A 20,947-nucleotide genomic window follows, 5' to 3' on the forward strand; every position below is an offset into this window, starting at 1 on the left:
GAAACATAGTCATGAGAATTTTTTTAGCATCGTTAGTGAAATAATTATGTTCATAATGTCATAAGAGATGGTTCATGACGCCACTCTTTTGACAACATATATACGCATGGTAACATATGTGTACATAAAGTATGAATGTAAAAGTATAAGATGCGTGATTACGTGATGCAAATGACATGTGTGTATATTACATAAAACAACATTTATCAACGTAGTGATATCAATGAATATCATCATAGTATTAACAAAACATCATTGTATCAATGAAAATGACTAAATCATCATGGTATCACCGAGAATAACCATTGTATCACCGAGAATAACCATGGTATCGATGAAATAATATCATGGTATCACCGAGAATAATCATTGTATCAACAAAACAACATCATGGTATCACCGAGAATAACCATGGTATCAACGAAACAATATCATGGTATCATCGAGAATAACCATGGTATCAACGAAACAACATCATGGTATCACCGAGAATAACCATGGTATCAATGAAACAACATCATGGTATCACCGAGAATAACCATGGTATCAACGAAACAACATTATGGTATCACCGAGAATAACCATGGTATCAACGAAATATCACCATACAAAAGTACTAGCAAAACATCATCATGGTGCCATCAAAATCACTATGGTATCAACGAGAGATTATTAATGAAATGATGTAAACTATATCTCTAGAAGAGTATATATTATATGATTAGAATCAATGAACGAAGATATCATATAACAAAAGATCATATACCATCAGTAGCTCGACGGAATTTGGACAATCATCAACGGCTCGACTGAATCGGAACAATATTCATGACAGATATCCAAGAATAGATCTATATACATTTGATATCTAGAAACATAGGTATCCAAGAACAAATCATCAATAAATGTGTGAGAACATATTGGACGGCTGCAACTAGTATAGACTTTTGAGAACATATATCTATAACACTGATTCGATTTGTAACACTCTTCTACAGCAAAGTTACGTCAATAAAAAATATATGATTGATGAAGAGAAAAATATAATTGATAAATTTTCAATAGCAAAAAACAAAATTTGCTTTTCAGACATGTTCGCAATCTGAGAACGATAGCTCAAAATCGGTGCACAATTTGGAGAAAGATTCTTCTGCATCAAATCGATTCCGGTTTGTTTAGCAGGCCTTTTTTGCAAAAAAGTTTTCAATTACGACAAAAATCAAAAGTAAAAAGCCAAAGTTGCTTTTCACACATGTTCGCAGTCTGGGAACGATAACTCAAAATTTGTGCAAAATTTCAAAAACGTTTCTTATGCAAAGTTGTAGATCACATTGATTCTGGAAGCTACCATCGGCCCTTTCTGCAAAATCGTTTTTAATTAGGAGGAAAATCAAAATCAAAAAGTGAAAGTTTCTTTTCAGACATGTTTGCAGTCTGGGAATGATAACTCAAAATTGGTGCAAAATTTGGAAAAGTTTCTTCTGCAAAGTTGTAGACCACATCGATTCCGCTAGCTAGCGCGGGCCGTTTTTGCAAAACCGTTTTCAATTAGGAGGAAAAAAAGTAAAAAGTGAAAGTTGGCTTTAAGACATGTTCGCAGTTTGAGAACAATAAGTCAAAATCGGTGCAGAATTTGAAAAACGTTTCTTCTACAAAGTCGTAGACCACATCGATTTCGGTGGCTCTCTTGAGATGCTTTTGCAAAAAAAAAAATCAATTAGGAGAAAAATCAAAAGCAAAAAGCAAAAGTTACCATTCAGATATGTTCGTAGTTTGAAAACGGTAACTCGAAATCGGTGCAGAATTTGAAAAAAGTTTCTTTTGTAAAGTTGTAGACCACATTAATTCTGGTGGTATGTTTTTGCAAAATTGTTTTGAATTAGAAGAAAAATGGAAAAAAAATGTCCTGCTCTGATACCATGTTGAGAGAGAAAGAGAGAGCACAGAAATATATAGAGGGTACCTAAGTGCTATATATAGAGAAGCTATATATGTAATCCATATATTGAGTAGCTTCACATATAAGCCAACACAATGTACCCTGTATTTGCTTCACAGGCACTGCATTCTTTGAAATGACCACTAGTTATCAATGGCTTTAACAGCTTTCCTACATTGGCCTTTAAATCTATGTTTTCTTTGTCTGGATAGATAGAATCTCTACAAAGAAAGCATAACTAGCATAAGCAAAGACTTAGATTAGTTTAAATTAATTAGACAATTTACAATTCTCACCTCAATGCTTGGATTCTTTTCTTAAGGCCGCCAGAGCCTACCTTCAATGTTTCAAGATTTCGTAGTTTCTTCTTTTGCACACGAGCGCCTAACGTTGTCTCTTTGTTTTGTAATGTCCGTACCTTTGTTTGCAAGATCTGTGATTGCTGTGATTGCTGTGTCCTCATAATGCAAGTTAGAAAGTCTCTAAATCTCATCTGCTTGGTGCTTCACCATGTCTTTATAAGTTTTTGATTGGCTGTTTAGAGCTTTACAATAGCCAAGCAATCCATTCTCTACATTACCTGCAAAGTTCAATAAGTTAATGGTATTTGCAAATGTAGGGAAAGCATTGGTCATGGGATTCAATGGATAGAGTGAGCCTCTTGTCCAAATATCTGAGCAGTTTTGCTCCCTCTACTCTGAGTCTCTCTATCATGATCGAGGTCACTTTGATGTTAGTTTTGCCCCACTTACATAGTGGCGTATATTGGGGATCCAGGTCAATGTGTGGATGATAGAGGGGTCTTTTAAGGAGGACATTTATGGGGGTGGAAGAAGAAGCCATGTATGAAAAAGTGCAAGAAAGGGAGGATTTCTTTGAGGTCAACACACAAACAATGAGAGAGTAGGTTTGGAAGGATACATCTTTTTTCCTTTAGTCATACATTCATTGTACAGGAAACTCCCTCCAATTCTACGTCGTTCATCAAATGCAGCTAAAAACGATTTATTCTTCAATCATCACAATCGCTATGACGATGTGGCAAGAATCTATTTGTAAGTACACTTTTTTAATGGTTATTCCAAGTTTACAATTGCTTTTACCACACCTATTTTCTAGAGAGAGAAAGTCAAAATTCTATTTTTCTTAGAAGGCTCTCCAAATGACCTCCGAAATTTCCTAATGAACAAGGTTATCTTTCTTGATAAAGAAGGAAAATTTTTGTTATTGATCACGAGAAGAAGCCCCTAGATCAAAAAGTACCAAGCACCTTGTGTGATAATCTAAGAGAAGAAAGAGAGATTAATTTCACTAATCTTGACTTGTCTTATGAACTATAAAGGCATTGATAAAAGAACAAGAGAGACAATTAACACTAGTCGAGGACCTATTTTCGGAGCCAACCCCTCTCATGAACAGTTTTATTAATTACATCTTTAAAGAGATTTCTTTTATCTATACAACTTTGTCATACACACTATAAGAGGAGTTGTCTATAACCGCGTCTATAGCCGCGGAAAAACAAAGGAAAAAGGAGAGAGAAAAATTTGTGAGAGCGGCAATAACCGCGGCTATGGATGCGGTAGTGGTTTCTCAGCAATAAACACAGTAATAGTCACGGCAATATAGCCGCTGATATTACCGCGCTAGTTGGTGCGTTTATTACCGTGCTTATTGCCGTTACACACCATTGCAAAAATAAAGGTGCTCATTTGGGCCACACAATTTTGGGTGGCCCAAATGAGCACCTTTATTTTTGACCTGCATAAAACAATGAAACATCAATTGTTTTTTGGAAGAGTATTAAAAATACCAAAGAATTGAAATTGAATTTACTTTACCTTGACAATTTAAAATGCAAAAGATCAACTATTTAAAAAAGTTACAATAAAAAGAAAATAGTTGTATATACATTGTGCCACATTGGGACTTTACAAAAGTTTGGACAAAATATTTTTCTATCTATTCCTCCTCTATCTCTTCGTCGTCGAGAGGCATGTATGTTTGATCACTTTGACTCTACATAAATCCAAATCAAATTAAACAATTATGAACGACTCAAAACAATTGATACAAAATTACTTGTTTAAACTTACCGCTTGTAGTGATCCAACTGTCGCGTCGAATTTCTTGCGAGAGATGTGGTTGTTTCCAAACAACTATCGCCAAGTATCAAATTCTGTATGTCGCTCCCGATACTTGACCATCTCTCTGGTTGGTCGAGAGAGAGTGGTATTTTCCTAAGTTAGCAATAACAATACCAGATCATCAACTACAATCTATATAATCACCGATCGACGTTATAATTATCTTACATATTTATCCTTCCAAGATCCCTTGACTCCTAAGCCATAGTGCGTAGGAGTTTCTCTTGCGCGAGCCTCACGTTGTTGTTTGTATGATGAGCCTGTCGCAGCTTGATCGCTCTTTTCTTGAATTGCCCACTCCCACTCCGTGTCTACCATGTTGCCACCACGGTAACTCCTGTTTGGATCTCTGACCTGGTTGGCTAGTGCACGCCGCACACTGGACTGCTTGTTTTACAAAAATGTCTTTAAATAGCCCTCCAACCATTGTTGTGAAAAACATTGATCGGGGGCGTTTGGAAATCTAGATAACAGAGTGTCCTCAATATACCGTGCATGGTCGGGCAGTTGGTTTCTAAACTTTATAAAGTACTTCTTATACATTGAATGTATAAGAATTTGTAGATGGCGTCGAAATGCCCTGCCCTGTGTTGTGCCGAAGTCCACCTCCCCGCCATATTTAACCCTGTAGTAACGCCCATGCGTGTCTAGCATGAGTGCGTCAGTATCCTCATCCTTTGTGTCAAGGGCGACACACTCTCTAACTTGAAAATATTTGCTACAACTAATTTCTATGTTGCTTTATTTAATCACTCACTATACATACACTTTTTAGTCCCTTCTTACAGATTCATCATTTTTCTACAATGCATGAAAAGTTACGATTGCAGATTACGGAGCTAATTACTATCTAGGTCAAAATAATTTTCTTTTTGTTGGTCCCTAATTGCAGGCACAAAAGGAAGAATGGAATGTGGTGCATTGCTATGTTGTACATGATGTCAAGTAGCCCACAGGTGGCTCCCAATCCATCCAAGTATGAGCAGGGAATGCCCCCACAATGACAATGGACATCATGTTAGCCCATGTATGAAGAGCCTCTGCTGGGCCAAAACAAGAGAGATACATACATAGCAAGTGACCATACGACAACATGAACTACACAACTGGGGTATCTAGTGCAAGAGTGGGAATGAGCAGGTGTAGGAAAAGTCAAGGACAATGGTGAAGGTATAATCAAGGATACTATAACATATGGGTTGAACTATAGCATCTAGGGGAAATTATGGTTTAATATTGAAATTCTATTGTTTACGTACATTTGAAATTATTATTTAAATCATGTTCCATTGTTGTCTATAATAGGTGTTCCACGCTCATTTGTAGGTCCTTTGGTAAGGTTAGAGTCTATTGGGCTTCTTAAGATCTTTTGGTCAAAAACATGATTCACTATCTACATGAAATGCTCACAACCTATATTTGGATAGAGTCTGAAAAAATGGAGAAAATTAGCACACATTTATAATTTATCATGTTCTATCAAGTGACTATGACAGGAGAAGTCCTAGCTATGGTAGAGTTTCTAACTCACTAGGTGGAGCATTTATCACGAGGGCCAAATATTCTTAGATAATGTGAGGGAAAAGGTTCTATTAGTTAAATAAGAAGAAATGAACTAATTACTGTAAGATATATCTTGGGGTTTCTCTTTTTATGATGTAGGCAACACCGCCATTGGAGGCAGGTGGAGTCTCACTCGTGTGTTTCTCCAAGTTCTAGGTTTGGGCTCTCAAGCCCATGAGTTCGTGCACCAAGCGGGCTTGACGAAGGTGGAGCTCTTTTAGGCCTTTGATGGAGGATGGCCAAATGAATAGGAGTAGTTTAAGTGTCTTGGCGGGTTGTAATAATTTTGCATTGTAGGTTATTTTTCCTAACTATTGTCTAGCTATGAGGTGGCCCAAAGTGTTTATCTGTGTAAGCATAAGTTTTTGGAGTTATTATAAAAAGAGGTTCTTCGATTTAGTATCAATGATCCCATTGCTAGTACATTTTTCATATGTGTTTGTGACTATGTATCCGTGTGTGTGTGTGTGTGTGTGTGTGTGTGTGTGTGTGTGTGTGTGTGTGTGTGTGTGTGTGTGTGTGTGTGTGTGTGTGTGTGTGTGTGTGTGTGAACGCATTAAGGTAAGAGTATGGTTCTTTTGTTTAAGACTATTTGAGATGCAACATGTTAGTTTTGCAGCATTATTGTAATGGAATTGGCCTATTAACTTGAGAGTAGCGGAAATTAGAGAGATTACTTTTGTGAAATTACTTTGTGAACATAGCGGGTGTACATAATTGATGGTAGCAACATAAACATAGCATTTAGTTAACTTGGCATGAACAATACTTTTGCAAGAGAGAGAATTTAGAGAACATGACAATAGTTGAGGACTGGATTTATGTGGAGCCAGGGTCCCCCCTCTAATAGGCATTTGTATTATAATTTCTCCCGTCAAGAGACACTTGTTACAATACAATATTTGTTTTCCTTGTGACCTAGATGATTCAATGTAGATGGAAAGCTTCATGCATCACGAGCATAACATAAACTTTGAGGAAAGCATTAACTATCCCAAGACTTATTTCAAGACCTCAGGTGGAGAGAGTTAGCAGGGAATGAGGGTAGTTCCTCACTTATCCGCACTCTTCTTGCTAGCATACATAATAACATAGTAATGAAGATGGAGAAGATGGAAAGCTTAACCATTGAAGCATGGCTCTTGGTTGGATTGCATTCCATAGACAAGAGTGTTGATGTAGGCTCTCAACCTCACTACTTGCTTGGAGAAGGAGAGGGAGCTCTTGCACTTTGCACTTCACACAATGAGTGTGTGTGTGTGTGTGTGTGTGTGTGTGTGTGTGTGTGTGTGTGTGTGTGTGTGTGTGTGTGTGTGTGTGTGTGTGTGGGAGAGTATTCCCCTCAAGCATGCCCCTAGCTTCCTTGGTCGACCCCCCCTTGTAGCTCATGCTTGAAGCTCATTGGACCCCTCCATGCCTAGCCAATCACAAGCAGGAGGTAAGTCAAGTAACAAGGGTAGCCTTGGAACAAGTGTCCCCCTCACTATGAAAATCTCCAAGTGTTTACCGCACTGTTTTACCGCGTTTTGTAGAGACAAGGTGCAAATTCAATTAGAGAAACAAGAGAGAGGAGGGCAGGGGTTTTTTTTTGTGTTTAAAATATTACCAGGACTATTTTTGATGTTATTACCGATGTTATTACCGCGCGTATTACCGATAACCAAATTTAGTGCTTAAACTTACAAATTCTGGCTTAACCCCTCCCCCCCTTCAAATTTTGGTGTTTCCCTCATCTCAATAAAAATTAAAGAACATTGTATATAATTTTCAAATTTAAAAAAGAAGAGAGAGAGAGAGAGAGAGAGAGAGAGAGGAGGGAGAAGGAGGCGGGGGATATAAGATTACACTTGGTTATTACAACTAAAATAATCATTGTCAATTGATTAACATAATTGAGCATATTCTCAAATCTAAAGAGAGGAAGAGGAGGGAGAGAGAGATGAATGGATTACGCGACCAAAAAACTTCATAACTGCAAAATGTTTATGAATCATGCCAAAAGATCTCTACATGAAGCATCATCCAATTCTAAGCCCATGGCTCCTAAATCAATAAAGCGAGAAACGGAATTTTTGTTTGTGGATGCATTGCCTTCATCATCTTCGAGTTCGCCATCCTCCATCTCATCATCTTCATCATCATGACAACTAAGACTTGCTGTCGTCGGACTTGATTCATCGACGTCCCTCTCCTCTGTTTCCACCTCATCCAAAGTCGGAGGTGGAAGAGGGTCAAAGATAGTCTCCACTTCATTAGTAGAAAAAATGGTTCTCCCTCGAGGTATTACAAGAAGTACAAACCAAAGTTTTGGTTGGTGGATTGCTCGGATATAGATGACCTATAAAATAGAAGCTCAAAGTGAGTAACATTGGTATAACGCTACAAGAAAATAAGAATAAAAAAGGTATATGTCACTTACCTGCTCACAGTTGCGCGGTAAAACTAAATTGACATACCTCCCTGTGTGATGCACACTAGAGTCCACCATGTAGAGGCCATTCGCATGTCGTCTAGACACATTTGCAAACCACTTGCACTCAAAGATGAAGGTGTGAAAGGTTCTAAAATTAACCTTTAGTATCCTTTCAATAGTTTCGCAGTATGTGTCAAAGTTGCCCATGATGGCACAATCCATGGTGGTTCTACGCTCATCAATGTGGCGCGTACAAAAGTGACGACCCTTTGACCACATAGAGTTAAAGGAAAGGCACTACAAAATAGAAAAATATATTAATTTATCAAATATATATTAAAGATAATTTCAAGAAATAGCGTTACAATATGGTTTAGGTACATGAGTACTCTACCTTTGGTACGCACCTCGTGCATACTCCCATTCTTTGTTGGTGATGTCTTCTCGCGCGCTTTTGCCTCAATCATTCTCTCATGAATCCACTTTTCACTAATGAGATTTGAGAAACATGCAAGGTGTCTAGGCACTGGGGGTGCCCTCCTTCCTCCATGTGCTTGTTTCCATGCTTCCCTCTCTTGAAAACGCCTTGCCTTTGCCATTGTCCACAAGTCCACCCACATGGTCATAATCTTTGCATTGAGAATGCAAAAGTTATCGACCACTCGATGATAGATTCATATCCATGTTAAGTAGTTTCCCCTTTCCACTTGGCAAGTGTGAAGTCATCCTTGCATCTTCCTCGTCTGACCACATGCGAGGCATTGAAGGATCAACTTGTGCCAAATAATCTGATATGTAAACAAATGCCTCTTGAACGATCCACCGTTCGTCCATACATGCCTCTAGTTGAGACCGTAGCTGCACAAAATCTTTGAGAGTCTTTAAAAACCTCTAAGAAGAACATCCATCGTGCGTGCACTACTCCACATATAGCTATCTCCTCCACCATGTGAACCAAGAGGTGAATTTGACTAAGAAGGACTGATCAAGGAAATGCATCTTCAATGGCACACACCGTTTCTATTGCAAGTGTTTGAGCAGCAGGGATAGCATGCATCTATTTCGATTTCCTTGGAGCTCACAAATCTGCAAGAGAGGGACACAAGGATACACTAAGTGCTAGCTGAAATTATTTTGTACATAAAAAGGTGTAGTTGAGTGGAGTCTTGTGGTGTAGCTTACTAGCTCTCCTAGTTTGAAAATAGCGTCCCTCACTTTCTTGTCCCGACATAGACACATACTCACCGGCATAATGAACTACAATGTAAATCAGGGAAAGGGAAAGTGAGTGATATTAATACACACAAACTATAGATAGAATAGGAAGTATGAAGATTACGTGAATCATCTTGTGCCAATCATGGGACTTCAACCCATACAATTGAAAGCTTCCACCCTTCTTTGCTTTTGTGAAAGCTCCCTTTAGCGACCTCATGTATCATGTTGGTGTGAGAAAAGAGGCAATGGTACCCTTTACCTTTTCTAATTCTTCTTTGGCTAGCATCCATGGTACTTTAGGAAGCACAATCTTTCCATTTGGGACACGCCATGGAGTAGCAGAGTCCTTCTTACCAATAATGTGCTCCCATAGTGTTTGGGCTACATTCTTGAATATGTGCATGGGATCCAAGAGGTGTTGTATTTTTAAGTGAAGGAGTACGAGCAGAAGTGCAACGTGAGAGAGAGAGAGAGTGCGAGAAGAAGAGCACAATGATATGGTGAACTCGCTCTACTGTAATGTGTAGAGCATAGTGAGTTCTTATTAGGTTTTTACAAAAGAATATGTGTACATACCTGGCGGCCCGCCCACTTACCTGGGCGACCACATTGGGCTTTATACCCCAACAACCTCCCACTTAAAGTCCAATGTGGTACTTTAAGTGTGAGAGAAGCTACTATACAAGCTAATATACAAGAGATGTAGAGAAGTGATGTACTACCCTACACCTAACTGCTTGCGAAAATGCGCAAAGCTCTCTGAGGGAAGTCCTTTTGTAAGTAGATCAACAGGATTTTCTATGGTGTGAACTTTGACAAGATGAAGTTGCTTATCCTCGAGCATTTCCCTGATGAAATGATACTTCACATCCACATGCTTTGTCTTTGAGTGATAAACTGGATTGCGAGCCAATTGTATAGCACTTTGACTATCACAATATAACACAGACATCTCTTCTTTGATTCCCAAATCTGTTACTAGTCGATTAAGCCAAATTGATTCTTTGCATTCCTTTGATGCTACAACATATTCAGCCTCTGTAGTAGATTGAGTAACACAATCTTGTAATCTAGAACGCCATGATACTGCTCCACCAGCCAATGTAAAGACATACCCTGACGTAGACCTTCGGTTGTCTAAGTCACCTGCATAATCTGAGTCTGTAAAACCCTTTACACTTAGCTCCTGACTCCCATAGCATATATGCATACTCTTTGTAGCTTTCAGGTATCTCAATATTCCTTTCACTGCCTCCCAATGTTTCTTGCCTGGGTTTGACATGTATCGACTTACTACTCCCACTGCAAATGCAATGTCTGGGCAAGTAGCAATCATTGCATACATCAAATACCCATTGCAGACGCATATGGAATCTTATCCATTTCAGCCTGTTCTTCCTTAGACAGAGGACAATCTTGTTTGCTAAGTTTCACATATGGTGGCAATGGAACACTCAATGCCTTTCCCTTCTCCATATTGAAACGTTGCAAAACCTTGTCAATATACTCTGTTTGAGATAACCAAATCAACTTCTTTGATCTGTCTCTCTCAATGCGCATACCAAGTATATGACTTGCCTCACCCATGTCTTTCATGTCAAACGATTTTGCCATCTTTGACTTCAAAGCTGAAATTTCTTCCAAGTGCTTGCCAGCAATCAACATGTCATCCACATACAAAATAAGGATCAGCCAACTGCCATCCTTAGCCTTCTTTGTATATAGACAGTGATCGAACTCACTACGTTTGTAGCCTTGAGAAAGCATAAACTTGTGGAATTTATGGTACCATGCCCTCGGTGATTGTTTTAAGCCATAAAGACTCTTTAACAACTGGCATACCCAATCTTCCTTGCCTTTCTCAACAAACCCTTCTGGCTGCTGCATGTAAATTTCCACATCTAAATCACCATGCAAGAACGCTGTCTTGACATCCATTTGGTGCAACACCAAATCTAATATGGCAACCAATGCAAGAAAGCATCTCAATGTAGTCATCTTGACCACCGGAGAGAAGACTTCATCAAAGTCAATGCCTTGTTCTTGCTTAAAGCCCTTGGCAACAAGCCTTGCTTTGTACTTTGGCTGGCTATCATGAGCGGTGATCTTATACCTGTAAACCCATTTACAGGGTAGATCCTTTTTGCCCCGTGGTAATTTAACTAGCTTCCATGTCTGGTTTTTTATGCAGAGCTGTCATCTCTGACTGCATGGCCAATTGCCAATACTCGGAGTCCTTCATTTGCACTACTTCCTTGTAACATGAAGGCTCATTGCAATCAGCCAACATGACATAATTCATAGATGGAACAAACCTATCAGGAGGTCGCGTGACACGTCCAGATCTACGCACAATAGGTGGCTCAGGCTCAGCCACAACCTGTGGTTCCACTCTATCCTGTCCTTGCTCCTCTTGAGCTCTGACATTTTGTCTTGCACGTGGAGGTCCATCTTCTTGGAAGACAACTCTTCTAATCTCCTCAACCCTCTCTAGTTTAGAATGATATTTGGATTCATTAAAGTGAACATCATTGCTACGGACAACCTTTCTGGATTCGGGATCCCAAAGTCTGTACCCCATCTCACCAGAATTACCATAGCCTAGAAAGATGCACTTTCTACTCTTTGGCTCAAGTTTGTTCCTAAATTCCTTTGGAACGTGAGTATATGCCTCACAGCCAAAGACTCTGAGATGCTTGTATGAGGGCATTTTGCCTGACCATACCATCTCTGGCACTGAATCCTTCTGCAAAACCTTGCTAGGAGATCTATTTACAAGATGAACAGCTGTTGATACAGCTTCAGCCCAAAACCCATTTGGCAGCTGTGCATTAGACAACATACTTCTGACCTTCTCTTGTATGGTCCTATTCATCCTCTCAGCAACACGATTTTGAGGAGGATTGTAAGGAGCACTAAGTTCACGTTTTATACCTTTTGACTCACAAAAGTCCTGAAAGGCCTTTGAAACATACTCTCCACCATTGTCAGTGCGTAAGCATTTAAGTTTCTTGCCACTCTGATTCTCCACAAGTGTCACAAATGTTTTGAAAACACTAAACGCTTCATCCTTGTGCTTGAGAAAGTAAACCCATACTTTCCTCGAGTAATCATCTATAAATGTCATAAAGTAAGAAGCTCCCCCTAGAGATAGGTTAGGCATAGGTCCACACAAATCACTATGAGCAAGTGCCAACTGTGTATCTCTTCTACTGCTTCTATGCTTATGTGGCTGCTGTGTTTTCTTACCATACAGAAAATGTTCACAGAATTCAAAATCATTAAATGAAAAGCCAGGCAAATAACCAGAATGAGACAAGATTTCCATTCCCTTCTTGGACATATGTCCTAACCGGCTATGCCACAAAGAAACGTTCGGCTGCTCGGTTACATTGATTACATTTTTAGAGACATTTGATACATAAATCATGTAAATTCCTCCAGACTTTACTCCATGTGCTACTGTCATAGAACCCTTGGATATCTTCCACATGTTCTGTCCAAAAATGGTGACGTAGCCAGCATCATCAAGTAAACCTGTGCTGATCAAGCTCTTTGTAACTGCGGGAACATGTCTCACATTCTTCAGCGTGAAAGAAGAGCCATTCTGAAACTTCAATTGAACATCTCCAGCACCTAAGATCTCACATGTCTGCCCATTTCCTAGCCGAACATGATCTTTAGTGGTCACATAAGAAGTAAAACACTCCTTGTTTGGAGACACATGAAGTGATGCCCCTGAGTCTATTATCCAGTCACTCAGTGCATTTCCATCCGATGCTGTAAGAAGAGCTGAGTCCATTGTATTCTTCAAGAAGTAGATGTCTCCTGACACTAGACTGTCATCCTCTGCAACAGTGTTTGTCACATTTATTTCTTGAATCTTCACTGAGGACTTGTTCTTCTCACCATGGTCTTCAGCTTTCTCTTTGCCTTTTTCTGCTTTCCATTCTCTGCAGTCTCTTTTCATGTGACCCTTCTTGCCACAATGGTAGCATTCTATGTCACTCTTGCCTTTAGCACTGCGGGACTTGCTACGAGACTGATTCCTCTTTCCACCTTTGTACTTTTCTTTGGTCCTTCCCCTGACAACTAAGGTTGTTCCTTTGCCTTTGTCCATTGTCTTTCTATTGGTTTCTTCAGTAAGCAGACTTCCTTCTACACCTGCTATGTTCAAACCATCTGGAGGTGCAGAATTACTCAAAGTTGTGCGAAAAGTGTCCCAACTTTCCGGCAATGGGATCAACAGGAACATAGCTCTAACAATTTCATCAAACTTGACACCTTGAGCTGACAACTGGCTATAGATTGTGTTGAATTCATTCAAATGATTGGACATAGGTGTCCCTTCTTTCATCTTCAAGTCAACAAGCTTCTTAAGCCAGTATACCTGTGAAGCTGCACTCTGCTTCTCATAAAGATCACTCAGCTTTAACCATGCTTGATAAGCCGACATCTCGTCTACTACATTGAAGTAAACTCTTTCTACCAAAGTCAGCATAATGGTAGAAAGTGCCAATTCATCCATTTCGCTCCATTCGTCTTCGTCCATATCTTCTGGTTTTATCCCCTTGAGCTTTATAGGTTTTATCTGCTTCTTTTGTACAAACACGTGCCAAATCTGCTTCTTCCACAATGGGAAATCGGTTCCATCCAGCTTCTTGATATTGTAAAGAGCAGTGTCCTGTGATCCAGCCATAGCTACGCTTCACAGTAGTTTACTTTTCTGGGAAAAATTCGGCAGAGTTTCCCCTGTAAACTGACCTCTAAACCAATATCAACCTGTCAAATGAACCAAGAAAGCTTCAGATTCTGCAGAAATTTTGGCAGAGTCTCCTTTGTAAACTGGCTCTGGTGTACTAAAAACAAACCAAAAAACACTATCTCTCTGACACTGTAAGCTGCGGGTAAACCTGTCCTGCACCTGTATTGTCCTGTCACTGTCCTATAAGCATAGACTGCGGCAATGCCTCAACGGGAGTAAAGCAAAGATGCAATCCCAACTCTCTAACTCAGAGTCAATACATCCTAGCTGCCTATCTAAGGGTGCTCGAGAAATCGCTCCAAGACCTGTATCACCGAAAGGATCTCAACATTCGAGAATCCCCCAGCTCAATAAAACCTCACTCGACCCTCAACAAAGCCTGCAGTAAATTTGACAGTACATAGACTTCCCACAAAGTCATACATCCACAAATTTCCCACTGTATGCTGTAACTGCTGCGGCGGTTGTTTGCTGCATGACTCATAGCCAGCAAACCCTCAACAGACATACATCATCTCTGACAATACATCCCATGTGGAAGTACCTGCAATGTCAGGATGAAATCTGGAATATCAAGCAGCAAACACAAGCTACAAGATGAACTAGTGGATGTCGGCTACAGTCTGTGTGTAGATGCGCCCGTGTCGTATGTGACACGCCTCCAAGAACTGTGAGCCGTCCTTCGATGTGTAGACAGCCACAAAATCAACACTCTAGGAGTGTCGATATCCTCAGCACCTGCAGTCGTAGGCCGAAAACCCCAAATTTGCAGAGTCGGATCTGCACCCGTCAAGACCACGTAGTCAAAATGGCCTGTGCAGACCTTTGTCGAAGCCGAACGGTGGCCAAGATGACCTCAGAATGAAATTCTGACAACACGAAGCCCTTCGGGTGTTCCCACGAGATTTGGGGCCGTGTCTTCGCCTGTCGAATTTCACTCCAATCTGAGTTGGTGACTCTAGCCTCCTGCAGTGCTGCCCCGAGCCTCGATCTAAGCTCTGATACCAGTTGAAGGAGTACGAGCGGAAGTGCGACGCGAGAGAGAGTGCGAGAAGAAGAGCAAGACGATATGGTGAACTCGCTCTACTGTAATGTGTAGAGCATAGTGAGTTCTTATTAGGTTTTTACAAAAGAATATGTGTACATACCTGGCGGCCCGCCCACTTACCTGGGCGACCACATTGGGCTTTATACCCCAACATTAAGTCCTTCAAATATGGAAGCTTTAAAATTATGGAATACCTTGACATACCTTTTGGTGGAGGACACGGAGCCGGATTTTTGTTGTGGTGTTCTTCCCAACTGGTTGCCCAATCTGCCATCATGAGCTTTAGAGCAGTCTTCCCATTTGTTGGAGCCTTGTGCTTGTTATACCCTTGGGTAAGAAACAATGGTTGTTTGGATAGATTACCTTGCGCAAGGAATCGGGCCTCTCCGTGACCCACGATGGCCCGCAAGTAGGACATGCATTGTGCCCCGATGTGGACAACCCTACATACATATCATATGGTTAGAGGGATGAGTGAACTAAAGGGAGAGCGGGAAAGAGGTAAAGAGAGATAGATGAAAGGTGGTTACCAGAAATCTCTCCAAGCCCAGGATAGTCGTGCATAGTCCACATAAGGATTCCCCTCACTTGGGCCTCTCTCCCCCCTTTTGCAAGTGAGACATCGACAACACGAATGCCTCTCCATAACTCCTCCAACTCCTCGATGAGGGGCTCGAGGTAAATGTCAATATTTGACACGTTCTACTTCCCTGCCACAAGTAAGAAAAGAAGTATATTACCCTTATTGGTTGTCTCCCATGGTGGAATATTGTAGTTGACGATCACCACAGGCCAAGTGCTCCATGAAGTAGACTTAGTGCCGAAGGGGTTGACACCATCACTTGCTAACCCAAGCCTCAAGTGTCGACGCTCCAGCCCAAACTCTGTCCATTGAGTTTTGATGTACCTCCATGCAGGTGAATCGGCAGGGACACGCATCATTCCATCATGTTAGGAGCTATCGCTGTAGAGCCAACAGGAGGAGCACCATGCGGTGCACCCAAATCGCCCAGTCGCTCTTGCCTCTACCGTTCGACCTTGCGCACTGGTGCACCACCACCAAACAGACCAATGGGGCACCTCCTCAAGCGATGGATGAGTCGCACTATCATCTCTCCGAGCGCTTTTTCTAGGATGCCAAAGCCCTTCATTGTCCACGTGCTCCAAAGCAATGCGCCTCAAGTGAGGGATTGCCCTTTTGCACTTGGCGCAAGGACAAGGTAGTTTTTCCTTGAGCCAACGATCTCGCTCTGGGCCTCTAGAGGGACCACGATCATCTCAGTCGATGTCCTGCACACGCGAAATGTTGTTTATTTAGTCATGTGTCCTAAAAAATATATAATTAGAAAAGCACTTAAGTTCATTAAAAAATTACATATAGTTAAAGTCAAAGGGAATAAATGACAATGAGTATTAAACTTATTTTTTAACTAAAAGAGAATTAAAAAAATGCAATTAATAGACATTTAAAAGTACTACAAAATAAAGTATCCATAAAAAATTAAAAATCTTCATCAAAAAACTCAAAAGGCTAAATAATGAAATAATGATAGCTAAGGGTAGAGGGGGTGGTTTGTACCCCCCCCCCACAACAACCTCGGATTCGCATGTTTCCGTTTGAAATGAATGGTTGCGGTAATAGAGGCGGTAATTACCACGGTAATGGGCACGATAATATCCACGGTAATAATCGGCACCTAAAATAGGCAAGAAGGCAGAGTATGCCGCGTTTTGGCAACATACTCTACGTTCTTGCTCTCCGCCATTGCTCCCAAGCTTGCCCCCCCTCCCCTCCCCCACCCCCCCTATCCCTTCCCTCTCTCTCCTTCAACAAGCCTCCCCCCCCCCCCCCCCCCCACCCACCTCTCCCTTCCCCCTCCCTCCTTCTCCAAGCTTCCCAAGTTTTGTCGAAGAGGGTTTCGTCCAAGTTTCGGCAAAGGGGGTATTCCGCCATCGTCTTTGGAAGCTCAACCGCTCTACAAAGAAAGAGGTAAACACAAAAGCACATCCCCCCTCTTTCCCTTTAGTTTTGTACTACTACTACTACACACATGCATAAATCCAAAAAAAAATTAGAGAAAATAGAGAATCCATAACATACCTCATTCATTAGGAAATGATTTCTTTGCATGGCTTGTTTGAAATGGTTGCTTTGCAAAGCACGTTTGGAAATGGTTGCTTTGCTACGCACGTTTGGAAATGATGATTTGTTAGGCACGTTTGGAAATGATTGTTTGGATAGAATGTTAGATAGAAATAGAGAGAGAGAGATATATATATATATAAATTAAGAAAGAGAGAGAGAGAGAGAGAGTGACATTTAAAGAGAGGGAGATAAATGGAGAAGGATAAATAGAGAGAGAGGAGGAAGGAAATAGATAGAGAGGGAGAGAAAAAAAACAGAGAGAAAGATAGATAAAGAGAGTGAGAGAAAAAGAGGGATAGTGTTGGATAAACAGAGATAGATAATTAATGAGAGAGAGAGAGAGAGAGAGAGAGAGAGAGAGAGATAGATAAAGAGAGATAAGAGAGAAGAGAGAGAGAGAGAGAGAGGGAGGGAGAGATAGAGAGAGAGGGAAACAAATAGAGAAATAGGGAAAGAGAGGGACAGAGAGGGAGAGGGAGAGATAGAGAGAGAGAGAAGGAGGGAAAGAGAAGGATAGAGATAGAAATAGAGAGAGAGAGAGAGAAAGGAGAGAGAGAGAGAGAGAGAGAGAGAGAGAGAGAGGGAGAGAGATAGGGATAGATATAAATAGAGAGAGAGAGAGAGAGAGAGAGAGAGAGAGAGAGAGAGAGAGATGGGGATAGATAGAAATAGAGATAGATATATAGGGAAAAAGAGAGAGAGAGAGAGAGAGAGAGAGAGAGAGAGAGAGAGAGAGAGAGAGAAATAGAGATAGATATATAGGGGGGGGAGAGAGAGAGAGAGAGAGAGAGAGAGAGAGAGAGAGAGAGAGAGGAATAGAGAGAGAGAGAGAGAGAGAGAGGGATAGATTAAAAGAGAGAGAGAGAGGGATAGATAGAAATAGAGATAGATATATAGGGGGAGAGAGAGAGAGAGAGAGAGAGAGAGAGAGAGAGAGAGAGAGGAAAAGAGAGGAATAGAGAGAGAGAGAGAGAGAGAGAGAGAGAGAGAGAGAGAGGCATAGATAGAAATAGAGATAGATATATAGGGGGGGGGGGAGAGAGAGAGAGAGAGAGAGAGAGAGAGAGAGAGAGAGAGAGAGAGAGAGAGAGAGAGAGAGGAAAAGAGAGGAATAGAGAGAGAGAGAGAGAGAGAGAGAGAGAGAGAGAGAGAGAGCATAGATAGAAATAGAGATAGATATATAGGGGGAGAGAGAGAGAGAGAGAGAGAGAGAGAGAGAAAGAGGGAGAGATAGTGAAAGAGAGAAAGATATATAGGGAAAGAGAGAGAGAGAGAGAGAGAGAGAGAGAGAGAGAGAGAGATAAGGAAAGAGGGAGAGAGATAGAGAGAGACGAAAATTGAGCTCCAAAGGGAAACCTGAGAAAACAGCACCAAGATTACCTTCAATGCGAGGATGCTTTGTTGAACAAAGTACTTGCTTTACATGGAAGCGCAGGCATGACTCTAGGATGGAGCTTCCACTTCGTAGTTCAACTGTACAACCGAGAAGGGGAAAGTGAGAGGGATAGAGAGAGAGAGAGAGAGAGAGAGACTCAGTGAGAGAAACATAATTACTTATTGCATTACATTAGAATTGTAATGTTACGATCAATTGATCACTTAGACGTTGAATCTAGGTGCAGCCAACACAAAACGATGGCTACATTTACAACCATAACATATATGTGTGTACATATATATTTGTTTATGCATGTATGTAGGCATTAAGTACAGGAGCGAAGGTTAGACGCTTCCTCTTGGGTATAGTCCTTTTTTAATCGTGGTGTTGCGGTCATTGATCCACTTATGTATGGATTACCGCAATGTACCTTTGGTTTTACCACGGTTGAGATTGCGATGATATCTAAAGAGGTGAAGTTGACCTTTGGCACTACTAGCCTCTACTTAGGTCTACTAGTATGTATATGTATCTACATGTTTGTGTGCTAATATACTTGTGTACGTATTTATAGATGAGTGGGTAGGGTGGAAAGTTAAGCTTAATCTTATGTTGCTCTTTGTAATGTAGATGTCAGACGAGAGACCAACTGGTGAGGAGCAGACAGCTGGCTCTTCTTTTATTTGTTTCACATCTCAGGTGCCGGGGTGGACATCGCCTCCAATGGACTTGAGTCTTGAGTCGTGAGAACGAGAAAAGAAATAAAGAATTTTTCTATGTAGTTAACCCTAAACCATCAGTTTCATAGGTTTTTTTGTTATTTGCAGGCATGGCCATCCTACACCTACCCTTCTCAGGTTCCTCCATCAATCATGGATCCTGACTTACAGTGGGCTATCTCTTTACAAGATCAGTACCTCCATTCAGACGGAGGATTTGTTTGGCCACTACACTTTACATCAGCTTGCGACCTACGGCATTTCTTCACAGACTACACCATAGGGGAGTCACGGAGGAACTTCTTACCTACAGAGCCTCGCACCGATGGCACCTCCCTCTACTCTCTCTTCCTATTGTCCTAGTCCTATTCCATCACAGGGTCCTACTCCCCTTGCATCGTAGGGTCCTACTCCCATGGCATCACAGGGTTCTACGCCACTCCATTCCACTCCTGCTTTGCCAGAACATCGTCGAGAGACTTCCTCTAGCAGCGCACGTCGATGCTCGTCTCAGGGTAGCGAGCGCCGTGAGAGATGAAGCGGCGGTGGATCTTGTGGTTTTGCATGTTTTGGTAGTGGTGGGGGAACAGAGTCCCCACTTTTAGAGCGTGCCTCCCTTAATGAAAAGGACGAGGATATTGGCACACCAGTGCCAGAGACGCATGGGTGCTACTACGGGGTTAAATATGGCGGGGATCAGGTGAATTTCGGCACAGAACAGGTCAAGGCATTTCGACGCCATCTACAAATTCTTATACATTCAACGTATACGAACTGTTTTATAAAGTTTAGAGACCAATTGTTCGATCATGCACGGTACATTGAGGATGCTTTGCTAGCTAGATTTCCAAACGCCCTCGATCAACGTTTTTCATAATAATGGTTGGAGGGCTACATAAAGACATTTCTAAAAAACAAGCAGTCCAGTGTGCGGTGCGCAGCAGCCAACCAGGTTAAAGATCCAGACAGGAGTTACCGCGGTGGCAACATGGCAGACGTAGAGTGGGAGTGGGCAATTCAAGAGCAGAGCGATCAAGCTGCAACAAGCTCATCATACAGACAACAACGCGAGGCTCGCGCAAGACAAACTCCCACGCACTATGGCTCAGGAGGCAAGGGAGCTTGGAAGGATTAATATGTAAGATTAATTGAATTATAACGTCAATTGGTGATTATAAAGATTATAGTTTATGATTTGGTATTGTTATTGCTAACTTAGGAAAATATTGCTCTCTCTCTCTCTCTCTCTCTCTCTCTCTCTCTCTCTCTCTCTCTCTCTCTCTCTCTCTCTCTCTCTCTCTCTCTCTCTCTCTCTCTCTCTCTCTCTCTCTCTCTCTCGACCAACCAGAGAGACGTTCAAGTATAGGGAGTGACATAATTTGATACTTGGCGATGGTTGTTCAAAAATAACCACATCTCTCGCGAGCAATTTGACGCGGCGGTTGGACCACTACAAGCGGTAAGTTTAAACAAGTAATTTTGTATCGATTGTTTTGAGCTGTTGATGATTGTTTAATTTGGTTTGGGTTTATGTAGAGTCAAAGTGATCCAACATACGTGTCTCTGGACGACGACGAGATAGAGGAGGATAAGATAGAAAAATGTTTTGTC

General features: G+C 41.2%; 1 pseudogene; it reads right to left on the reverse strand.

Moving 5' to 3' along the window:
- Window positions 1–3,901: 3,901 nt before the first annotated feature.
- The window catches only part of LOC147436276 (uncharacterized), a 194,002-nt pseudogene continuing 176,956 nt past the window's right edge, over window positions 3,902–20,947 (reverse strand).

This window comes from Adiantum capillus-veneris, chromosome 18, assembly GCF_014529385.1.
Source record: "Adiantum capillus-veneris isolate H3 chromosome 18, ASM1452938v2, whole genome shotgun sequence".
NCBI classification, from domain to species: Eukaryota; Viridiplantae; Streptophyta; class Polypodiopsida; order Polypodiales; family Pteridaceae; genus Adiantum; species Adiantum capillus-veneris.